Consider the following 12,472-nt stretch of genomic DNA (forward strand, 5'->3'; position numbering starts at 1 on the left):
GAAAAAAAAAAATTAAAAAACCCACAATAAAGGAGAAATAACTTGATTGGGGGGTGGGGAACATGAGGGGCCATTTCCTTAAAATGATCCCTTTGGTTTTTAGTTAGCTGACTCTAATACAGTCCTGCTGAAGTATTTGGCCAGATGAAGGTCTCAGAGCCATTACTGATTATCTTTGAAAGCTATGGAATGAGAAGGTTCCGGAACACTGGAAAAATAGAAAAAAAAATATCCCTAAATTGAAAAAAAGAAAGCAGAGGAAAAAAATAAAAGAAAGAGCACACACCTGAGCTGGGCAGTTATGGAACAGTTGGTCTAATTTAAATTCCCGGAAAAATATATTGGAATAAATGAACTGCTTTTAGAAGATAATAGGTTGATAAGTAACAGCCCCAGACTTGTTAGAAGTAGATTGCATCAAAGTAAACTCTTCTACTGTGACAAGTTTAACAGGCTCATGGATGGGGAAATGTGGATATCATTTAACTGAAGGGAATATTTGATGCTCCTTACAGGCAACTTGCATACGTGTAAGCTCAGCAAACTTTGGACAAAATAATGGCTGTGCAGGAGATCAGCTGAAGATGACACATACTCAAAGTAATAGGTAATATCACTATGAAAGGTTATATCAAATCAGTTTCTGTGGGCACAGACATTATTCCACCACACAAATATACAGTTATAAATACACACAAATGTAATTTTAAATTGCACATTTGGGGGAAGAAGGGGACTAAGCACTTCAGAGGTCAGGAACACAATAATGTGGGCAAGTTAGAGAAACAGTCTAAAATAATTAGGAAATAAATCAAGGTTAATATTTGTCTTTTTTAAATAGTTCACTGTACAAACACAGGAGAAGTAGCAGCCAGACAGCAGTCCCGTAGAAAAGGACCTGGGGTGAGAGTGGATCACAAACTTGAACATGAGTCAACACTGAAATACTCTTGTGAAAAAAGCAAACATACTGAGATGTATAAACAGAAGCCCTATAAGATAGGTAAAATAAACCTTCCGCTCTACTTAGCATTCATTAGAGCCTCTACTGGGATACTTTGTCCATCTTAGGAGCCGTACTTCAAGATGATACCTAGAGACAAAAACACTGGAACAGATTCTGTGGTCAGCTGGCAGAACTCCCGTTGTTACCCAACTTCTCAAAAGCACCTAAATATCTACCAGGAATGGTTCAAGCATACAGTATACTTGTTCAGGTTCAAGTACCTGCATACTGGATTAGATATCCAAAAGTCTCTTCAAGCCTTAATTTCCACAGGTTTACATTACTTAGAAGATCTATGTGACCATGAACAAATTTCTTATATCATAATTCCAGGCCAACATTTTTTAGCTTGGTAAGGAAATGTTCCCAGGAGTTTAATGTGTTTGTATGAGCTGAAGGTCAATTTTTTTTAGCTAAAGAGGTCACATCTGCATGGAAATTCACAGATATTTCAACCACTAATCAAGCATCTCCCTGTATAAATTCCATCTTCCCCACTAGATGATCAAGTACATTTTATTGAAAATCAAAAAGCTAGCCTAATGTAACAGAGGCGTGGAAGGAAATGGAACAGTCAGTCCTAAAGTCTAACCAAGGAAGAGTCAGGCTGAAAATGAAAGACAGGAGAAGAAATTCTGTACTACAAATTCCTCCTGCTACTTCATATGGCAGGTTATGTTAGACTTGTTAGGAACAGAGCTGATTCCTAGCATGATGTTATAAAGCATTCATTCAGTATCTATTTCTTATCAAAATGAAATGCTGGAAAACATGTTTGGTTTCTCCAGCAGTTTCTAAACAACAACCAGAAGAGTGCTAAAAAACAATGCACAGGACTTTCCCATGGGCAGTGATACCATGACTATCAACTAAGTAACATTATGGGGGAGGTGAGTCCATAGACGCTGCTACTCCTCACAGTCCCTTCTGTAACAGTACTTGTGAAAAACAACAGCAAGGAAAGCCACAGAGGAACGGCATTTCCGAGGTTAAAAGCTTGTACCACACGCTGTATAAAGTAGACTTCGGCCCCTTTAAACTGGGAACGGGTGTTGAGTCAGCTCTTTGAATCAAGGCCAGATCTCAGAATGAAGGAGAGCCAAGGCTGACACGCCATCCTGTCAGGCCACGAGGACAGAGGAGACGGAGGGGAGGACAGACGAGGGGAACACGAACTATAAAAGATTGATGCTTAAGCTTAGAGATGTGGCTATCCCAAAGGCCATAATAAAAGTAAAAGAGAGTAAAAAAGACAGTATGGGTTATAAAAAGATGGCAAACCGATTCATACAAGCCAGTCATGTGTTACAGTCCTCTGCTGCCTGAAACAGGAACTTTTCTGCTCTCAGCGGGAGACAGCCTGTACTGCTGACACTGCATAGCAATCAACGGATCCCCTTTGTGCAAAGCAGGAAGACCTAGAAGGTCTGTCTTAGTTACCAGGCAGTCTCCATATCACAGTCTGTGCAATTCCTAAGGTGACCTGAAGTGTAAAGCACACATCGAATTCTGTATGCTGTTTTCAATTCAGCACAGAGGATATTAAATCACCCCCCAGCTGTTTTATGTACAGACATTGTAATTCACCATAGACAACCTAATTGTGTGTACACACTATGGACAGGTACAAGTACTGCAATAAGAAGACATGTAGAAGCGCACACAGGCAGTGACTCCTCCACTTCCCCTCGACATCTGAATGGGGTCCCCCCACCATCTAAGGTAGGGGTCCATGTGTATGTGTGAGTGAAATGGCAGTTGTTAAAAAAAAAAAAAAGCTGCTTTTTAGAAATTAAATCTTAGCTCTGTGTCTAAATTTAGCTCAGTAGAGTCATTAGAGACAAAGTGCCGTATCACTATTTATGGGAAATAGTTTGTACTTGCTTTGCAAGCTAACGCAGTCCCATTTACTTCACAAAGCTGTGCAATGAGTCATGTTACCTAGCAACATTCACACACCCATATGAACTAAGGAAGCAGAAACTCATGCTCACTTGCTTTCCCCTTTCCTTCTGGGATATTCTTGAGAAACAGCATCCGCTAGCAACAATTCAGAGTAACAACATTCCTATGAAGCAGACAGCAACTGGTATAGGTAAAACAAACTTATAGAGAATATGAAAGGAAAGTCTAATCCAAAATAAGTTTTTAATTCCTTCTCTTAAGCTTACATCTGAGTTCAGGAAGTTGAAAGGTGTTATTCCACTAAACCTATGCAGCTGTGAATACCTCCCAGAAGAATTGCTTTTCTCTATCTATCCAAAGATTTCCTGCATTGGATATAGCAATTGTATAGTTGAAAGGGGAGGGAGAGCAGTGAAGCTATCCATAGGAAAGCTTTACTTTTTCTGGTTTGGGGTGAGATTTTTTTGTTTGTTTTGGGGAAATTATTTTTTGTTGTTGTTTTTGTTTTTTGTTTTTTTTTTTTTTTTAAAGTTTTCTGTTCAGTCACCCAGTTGACCAAATTAACTCCCCAGAATCAACCCACAGGAAGGGGAATATATAATTTAGGCGGCAAAGTTCAGTTACATCAGATTAGCTACAAAGTGAAATTGCACTCTTATTTATTCTCTGGCTAAGCTATATGGCCATTATAGCCATCGAGGCTGATCTAGGCTGTGTAACATACTACACACATACCTAAGAAGCTCAAATCTGCATTTCATGCTTAAACCTTGTGAAAATACACTTACCTCTTTAAAAAAGATTCTGAGTATTTTTCCATGGCAAGTCTATTTTTGCACTGCTAATTCTTAAGTATTCATTACTCAGCAGAGAAGTCAATGGTAATGTGCACAAAAGAAGAATTATAGTTTACAACTTAACAAGTTTACAACAATATTATATTACTTTTCACTGTGTGCATGACTAGGTAAGGTCAGACCGAACGAGTTCTGAATCAGGAACTGCATGTTGCTTTCTTCTGTTGTTTTGGTTTGGTTTTGTTTTGTTCTTGTTTGTTTGTTTTTCTCTTTTCCTTTTCTTGCTATACACATGTACAATGCCTGCTAACAGGGGCTGAGTCTTAAAGGGTACCATCTCAAGGCATACAAGCAACAACAGCTAATACCTGGGTACACTCCTTGATCTGTTAATGGCAATATGTGGCAATTACATCTGATCATGTATTGTTCACTTTCTACTCAATTCATTCATGTAATATGCTGAATAAGCAACAATTACAGATGTGCCCAAATGAATCCAAAGTTTAAATTTCATTGAATTTTGCTTAGAAGTTTTTAAAAAATAAAATTAAACAAAAAAGTTATCCACTACCATGTTCTTATGCCACTCTTAGAGAAGCCAAACCAGGTTTTTGGCATTTCAAATTGGTTAATTTAATATACATGACTTTTAAGCAGTAGTTGGCAATACTCTGTCATCTAGATTCTTAAGTGTCTTTTTAAAAAGATATCAACCAAATATGCTTTCCATTTCAATTTTACAAACCACTCAATTCTTCCATATTTTCTCTCTTCCAGACATAATGCATTTTGACATCCAGTGCTTGCCTAAAGCACAGCCTAAGAGGGGGAAATCACTGCAAAAGAGATAGAACAGTGACTTTTTTTTTTTTATTACAAGACCAACTAGCTCAGGGCTTCTTTAAAATGCAATATGAAAACAAAAGTATGACAATAATCTGTACTATGGCTTTGAAATTATGACTTCAGCCAAACCAGCAAGGTTTCCAAACTGTTGCCAATGCATCTTCGATGTCTCCCAGAATGGCAGCAGTGAAGTGTCTCACGTACTTTCTCTCTTGCTAGGCTCAGAGAAAAGGAATGCAGACCACGCCTGGAACACAGGCAACACCTATATCACATTTACCAGAGGGCCTCTCCTACTATCTATAAAATACAGGGGCATCTCCCCAAAGTTACCCATTTGTGAATGAGTCCAGAGTACTCTTGTTTTAAATGCTGAAAGTTCAGATTAATTCAGAGTGAAAGAGAAAAGAAAAACCTCAAACCTCTGTGAAAAAGCCCAAGTCTGTTTTTCACTATGCAGATTACCAGAGATACCCAGCACAAAATACAGCATATCAAGCTCATCTTACCTTAACATAAGTGTAGGATAGTTTGAGGTGGTTCTATCCAGCTTCTCTGAACAGAACAAAAATAGCTGCTGCTACCATCCAAGCAGCAGTGGAACTGGTTTTCAAGGGTTATTAAGGTAAACTGTCATGATTAAGCATGATTTATAATCCTGTCATTTTTACAACATGCTAGGCAAGTCTCAGTCCAAAAGTACCCATAAAGTTTAAAAAAAAATGATCTGTCATCACTGTACTTGAGAGGGTCGGTATACAGTTCTCAGTTACCTTCTATAGGCACGTCAGAGGTTTCAAAATAGACACAAAGTTCCCAGTGGATGAATTATAAAGCAGGTCTCATTACTGCAGCTGGAGATGCAAGCAAAACATTTATCAGTCTAACCACATTTTTTTCTGTTTAATTTTAGGCATATATAGTTTCTACTGCAGTGCTCATTTCTTGAGAATGTAATAGAAACTGCAGAGGTTTAAAAAAAAAAAAAAAAAGAGAGAGTTAGCACACATACACAAAGTAACAATCATAAGACCTTTTAAATCAGATGAGAGAAAGCAAGAGCAGGGAGTACAGCCCAGCCTACCAGGAAGTCACCATTTGTAGTGAAAGTGAGATCAAATGCAGACATAAATGTAAAACTAGCCACACGTGCAGTGATTTTAAGGTTTTCACTTCCATAGCTTGGAGGACTAAAATGGCAGAAGGCTTGGTCACCAGAAATAAAAATGAACTGGAATAAATTAATCACTTGGCTCTAGAAGTCATAAACTTACTGAACTCTATAGAAAACTCATCTGCACTGGGAATTACTATACGCAATACCACTTGCAGTATACAATACACAAACTTCTGTCTTTTAATTCCCCCCTCCTTGACAGTTTAATCCAGTGTACCTATACCTGCCTTTTTTCATGTTTATACTCTGTTGAATTTTGTTTTAAAAATGAATAGTTGCAATGTGTGGATGTTAAATAAAATATCTAGTTATTACGACAAGTCACATAATTGACTAACATTCTATAAAAAAAATAAGAGTTTGGATACTATTTTCTTTTTCCCAAATAGTAAGCAGAATTACACTATACTGGAAATTAGTTACGTAGTTGCCAATTTGTCACTGAACTGAAAAACTAGACTTGTGTCATACCGATACCCTTAGAAATCTGTCATTTTTAACTTAGCTGACAAATAAAACATGAAGCTGATTACATGCAGATAACGGAGACTGCACTGGCCAGACACCTTTGCTGGAGGAAGTGTTACACTGTGGCTGGAATCACTTCCCAGTGATGCTGCTTATTATTGTGCCCAAATCTCCTGCTTTTCAGACCCCTAGTTTGTGCCTTCATAAAAAATTAGCCAGTGTTTAGCTTTTGGTTGTGTTAACGATAGATTGTGTTACCTATTTTCTAGACGTGAGAACCTTCCACAATGGAACCAACTGTATATTCAGTCTGACAAAGGAAAATAAGAGAAAATCATTCACCTTCACATCTCAGCTATTTAGGACTGAAAGCACATAAACCTGCTGCTCTAAGTCACAAGCTAATTGCTGACTCTTCTAAAGCTTTGGGGCTGCAGACCCTCATTTGCACAGTACAGAGGCTTTGAAGAGCAGCAAGTCACTCACCGTACGGGTTCCCACTCTCCGACCATCATTTCAAGTAGCTGTCTGTTATACTACACTATCTAATGAAAACAGGCAATCAGGCACTGTAATGCCATGATACTTGGGAAGGGTTTGAAGTCACTCAGACAGAAAACACTGGACACAAAAGAACTAGCTATTCATACTTCATTATCGTATCATTAATATATCACTAACCAATGCATTTCTGCCTACCTCTTTAAGCTCATTTTTCTCTCTGAAGGAGTCAAGTAGGTCTACTCAAACCTTTACAGGAACAGAACTACCACTGGGCTGCTTTCCTTTTGAGGATGATAATAAGGGTTAGGGTTCAATGTGAAGCCGTTTTCATTTAAAGCAAAGGCTCTAGGACACAATTACAACTGGAGCCAGTGACTTCAAACAAACTGTGTGTGGGGGTAAGAGGGGCTTTGGAGCACACTTTGGGGCACGACTGAGGCTTATTTGGGAAGGTTTGGTACATTTCTTTAAGAGTAGTTGTTAGAGCAAAATCAAGTGCAGTAAAGGCATTTTGCAAAAAGTGAAAATAAATACTCCTTATTGGCTGAGCTAATTGACTTGCTGATCTTGAGATTTTTTTAAAGAATTAGTATTGTAGGAAAAATTATTTCCATCCAATTGCCTTGAATTCTTAATTCTTATAGTGCCTTATCTATATTGTCCTCTGTGCCTTCTTATACATGTGTGAACTGCCTGGCTGGTAGGAGCAGGTGCTGGCTGAGGAGTGCTATGCTGGGGCAGGGGCTTGCCATGGCTCTCCATTGTTGCAGAAGCATGCACCAGCTCAGCACTGCCCTGCTACGCACTCTAAATCCCTGCTTTTGTGTTTCCTCACTGCCAGAGATAGCAGCTCTGCACAGCAGCCTCCTTGCCTGGCGCAGTGAGACAAAGAAATGTACAGCTGCATAGTTATACTTCATGACTCAGCTGAAAAGACATGAGTCAAACAGCAACCTCCTCAGAACACAGGAGATGCGTATTAACCATCCATCTGTGCGTGCGATTGTGATTTTGCGTCATGTTTTGTGATTCAGAAGAACTCAAGCAGGCACAGAGGAAGAGGAAAACTGTAGAGATCTATTTTTTCCTCCTGGAGGAAGACATCTGCCTTTGTAGAAGTGTGTTTGTACAGGTTGCACATTCTCTGAACAGTGAAACTTTCATCTGGGCCTCAAAGTGACACACTTGCTATTTAACTTTCATTGAGTAGAAGCAGACAGATGGATTTAGTTTGGAATTTTGTTTTGGTTTGTAGCTTTTATTTTTTTTTTTTAACCATTAGATTCTCAGTTAGAAGTGAAGCCAGCTGCTTATAATTCAATTCCAGCAATTCAAACTGGTTGCTTGCATTTTGACTGCTTGTTTAATACAGTTGGTATTTCAATAGTCAAAAGTAACCTTTGAAGTTAGCGCTCCACTAAGAGGAGAGCTGGGGGGAGGAATCACAGCTTCTGTGGCTTGTGATTTTAGTCTGTTCTTTGATTGATTGAAGACGACTGCTGTGGATTGATTTTCACAGCCTATTTCAGTAAGAAGGGATCATTTGAATCCCAAGAATGTAGCAATGCATGCAAAGTTATAGATATCTATTATATTTAAGCTTGAGTGAACACATTTTGCATGCACTTTTACTGGGATAGTCAAAACCTCAGCTGCTGCCCAGACCTAGAGACAGTTCTGCCCACATATGTCCACTTTTTGCATTGTTGGCTGCACACAGGCAGCTACACAGACCTTTGATATACAGCTGCTTGGTACCCCTGTTTCCTTTCTAAATGTTTCACAGCTCCACAAACATCATGCAGTCCTTGTTCTCAGTTCTTGAGGATAAGAGAAGTGACGAGGTGGGCTGTTCACACACACACACACAAAAAAAAAAAAAAAAAAAAAAAAAAGCTGCCTGTTTTCTCTTAAAATAGGGAGTAAGTGCTGATTATTTAATTCACTCCCTCTCCATCTGTGATAGAAGGGGGAATGAGGCTGATTTCCTCCCTCTGCCTGCAGGAATTCAAGCCCACTTCTCCCATGGGAGGGAGAGTTTAGGCCTATGACAGAGAACTGTGGGTTCCGTTGCTGGCAACATGTACCTTACCAGTTATGTATGACAACATAGCTTTGCCACATGCCATCTCCTTTGCAGATTTGTCTTTAGGTCATACTGCAGCAAAATACTTCAGCAGATGCTTAGCTCTCAGTATCTGTTTAAAGTAACATTGGCATCAACATGACTCCACAGAGAGATGTTAAATTACACTGCTATCCCTGTGTGAATATTCTTCCACAATCTGATCCATCTTGATTGCTATGTGCATCTTGTATTTGCCAGGTTTTTCCTACTTACAAAACCATGCACAGATGCTTAGCAATTCTATCAGCTACATATTAACAATTCAAATATCTGTATTTCTCATTCTCTCCACACAAGGGCTTTTAAGCTTAAGCAGGAGCTATTTTCATAGCAGAAAATGTTAACATAAGTAACTGCACTGGAAGTAGATTCTAAAATACGCACATTTCTAAATCTGAAAGAAAAAAGACAAAGACTGCACTAATAATAAAAAACCAGCAACATTCAAGACAAGAAATTAAGCCTTTCCATAACCATTCCAAATGAATTAATAGTTCAGCTTACAGTTGAACCAGTTATACAGTTGTGGATATTTTGAAAAACCCCTTCAACTTCAGTCTCAGACCTTTAATCAGGCCTGCTGACAGCAGGAGCAGCGCCTGACTGTGCAAAATCAATGGCAGTTACGATGAAGGTAATGACAGACTTGATAGCAAATCAGACTGTGGCAAATAATTAATTTCTCTATAATTGCTCTGAGCTCTAATTTTCCATCCTATCTGCACAGGGCAACGCATTATTACCTCCTTCCTACTGGACAGCAAAAATCACCCTCCCCTCCACTTAAAGTTCCTATGTACTTTCACAGCTGAGCAAAACAACCATGCAAGATGCACTGACCACACATAGCATGCAAATTTGAAAGCATCGTAAGTAAGTCAAGTCAAAATAAAATTTCACTTAGTGACATTTTGTACATTCATACAGTTTAGTTTTAAGATCATTCAGAAGACAGACTTTTTTGGTGTTATTAAAGGAAATACCCTCCCTTCTTTTTTTCTCTCCTCTTCACCTCCTTCATTCAAAAAGCAGTTGAAGTAGTTTTGCTTAAATAATAGCATTAGAGCTACGCACCGCTCAGTGGGACTGGCAGAAATAGGTTTCAAATTCCGCTGCAAAATACACTCAAAATTACAATTTCCTTTTAAAGATGGCCACAGCGATGATTCTCTTTATATTGTCACATTATAACAAAAACTACCTGTGATTTTTAGAATGCTGTGTTTTTCCCTGAATTGCTCACAGATCAGTTGTTGCAGGACTCTTGCTTAATTTCCTTTTAATGAATACATGGCAAAAATTTTTTTCCGCCTTGAACTGTTCAAACTTGTAGATACAGGAGGCACTAGTCACTTCTTGCTCTCTGTGAAGCCCAGATGGTCAGGGAAAAAGAAGTGGGAGAAAGATGGTTGTTGTTATTTTTCTTTTTCCTTTTCACCGCCCCTCCCCCCCCCCCCCCCCGACCCAATCAAAACCAAATAAATCCTCTGGCTCCATCTTCTCAGCTAGTGAGGTAATTCAGAAATAGAACATTAGTCATTCAACAGAAACATGTTTTCCATCAGAAAACATGACAATATCCAAGTCTGGCTCAGCTAAACTTATTAAGTATCTACATTGGAATTTAATTTAGGAAAAGACCAGAAAAATAATATATTCATTGATATATTCATTTCCTATGGTGAAGCAACCACATGGAAACTTCTGTGTGCTACAAAAAAGATTTTAAGAAATTCCTTTCAAGAAATTTCCTTCCAAGACACTGTATAAAAGGCTATTACCACTCTTCACTCAGATCTACTCTTTAGCAAATGGCTATTCTTTAAAGGGAGGGGAAGGCAAGCAGAATTTTGGCTAACAAGCCACAGTTTCTTTCCATTGCTATGCCTTGGGCAACTCCCAGGCATCCTCTCTTGGACTGTGTTGCAACCTTGTACAGGTTATGTTGCAGTAAGAGCAAAGCTACCATTATTCTAAAGTTAATCTGCATTCATTTGAAAATTAACATCAGTACCTGAACCTTCTTTTTAATTACTTCACTACCTGAATTTTCATGTTTTGTGTCTGATCCAAGCCTGAACTCTGCCAATATGTAATCTTAACAAGTATGCTACTGAGAAGCAAAAATCAGTTCAACATTTTTGGAGCTTACACAGGATAAGGAAAATTACTTCTCTAAAATTATATGTGCAACTCCTTTAGGACAGCACTGCTTAACTGACAGGACCAAACAGTTAAAATTTCACATGGAAATAACTTTTCTCAAAGGAACGCAATTTTCACTGAGTCATGGCTCTTTTGAGAACTGGATTGGCCATATGTGTATTGGAGCTTCTTAGAAATTACCAAGTTTTATATTAAGTCAGATCAATGGTTTTACACACAATAGAACAACCCCCAATTTTTATGTCAAGGATTTAAATTTGTAGATGTAGTTTTAGTTTAAAATGTATGACCAACCTCCATTATGGCAGCTTTAAGAAGAAGTAGAAAGGTTGCAATGATGATTTAATTGGGAGTCCCTCTAGTTTGTCACTCAAGGTAGTAGTTTTTCATCCTCTGGCATGCCTTTGTGCATTTCTTCCTCTCAACCCATTTGCTACACAACTCGGATTTTAACTGCTGGTGTCTTCTTGCAGTTCTTTTTCTGGCTATTTTTCTGGCACGAAATTCAAATAAATATAACCCATTGTTTTACTCTCACGTTAAACATGGCAAGAACTACTTCTGCAACAGACTATATACACATCATCACATGAAGTGTAAATAAATGAACACCTTCCTAAGCTATTTTTCAGAATTATAAACATATAGTCCATTAGATACAGAATTGTAGAAATATTTATAACTGTTGTACGAGTGAAGCATGAAGTAGGAAAATCAGCAAAGCTTAATTTGACTCTAGTACAATCTGATTTGTTAAACAAATGCATTTAAAAAAAAATGGCTTATTATATTTCTTCCCAGAAAAGAAACCAACATGAGGCTAACCAACTTCTCTTTAAGTACTTATCCCCATGAGATCATCTTTATATCTTCAGGATTATCTACTTCACTGTTGGTGCATACACTACTGCTAGTGTGGTGGTTTCCTCCCAGTGGGCATAGTAATAGCAAAAAGTGTTAATACCAAATCATTAATCTCAAATTATATCCTTTCCTTAGCTTCAAGTTAGACATAATGTCTTCAGTATAACCACTCAGGCCAGTGTCCTTGTACTAAGAGACACAGCACCTTTACTGACAGTCTCAGAAGATGATCTGGCTAGCAAACAATTATTTGAATGAGAATCATTTTGATTTATTTTGTTTTATTTGACTGCTCTTAAGTCATGTGATTTAGGAGTTGACATTCAGCTTTTTGAGATATAGGTACACAGGAGAAATAAGAGACCCTCTTAAGATGCTATTCACTCTAACAGCTTACAAAACAAATAGTATTTTAGTTGTGATGGTTAAGCTGATAATGTAAAAGAAGAGGCTTGACATTTAAAAGCATGTCTCTCTTTCCCAGATGTTCTAAGAGATCTAACAGAAGACACTACCTTTCCATACAAACTTTTGTCTCACTTATCTTCGCAATGTGTCGGCTTCCTCACCCAATGCTTTCCTTCCTGGCAAATGCTAAAAATATTGTT

This window comes from Chlamydotis macqueenii, chromosome 3, assembly GCF_036417535.1.
Source record: "Chlamydotis macqueenii isolate bChlMac1 chromosome 3, bChlMac1.mat, whole genome shotgun sequence".
In the NCBI taxonomy this organism is placed as follows: Eukaryota; Metazoa; Chordata; class Aves; order Otidiformes; family Otididae; genus Chlamydotis; species Chlamydotis macqueenii.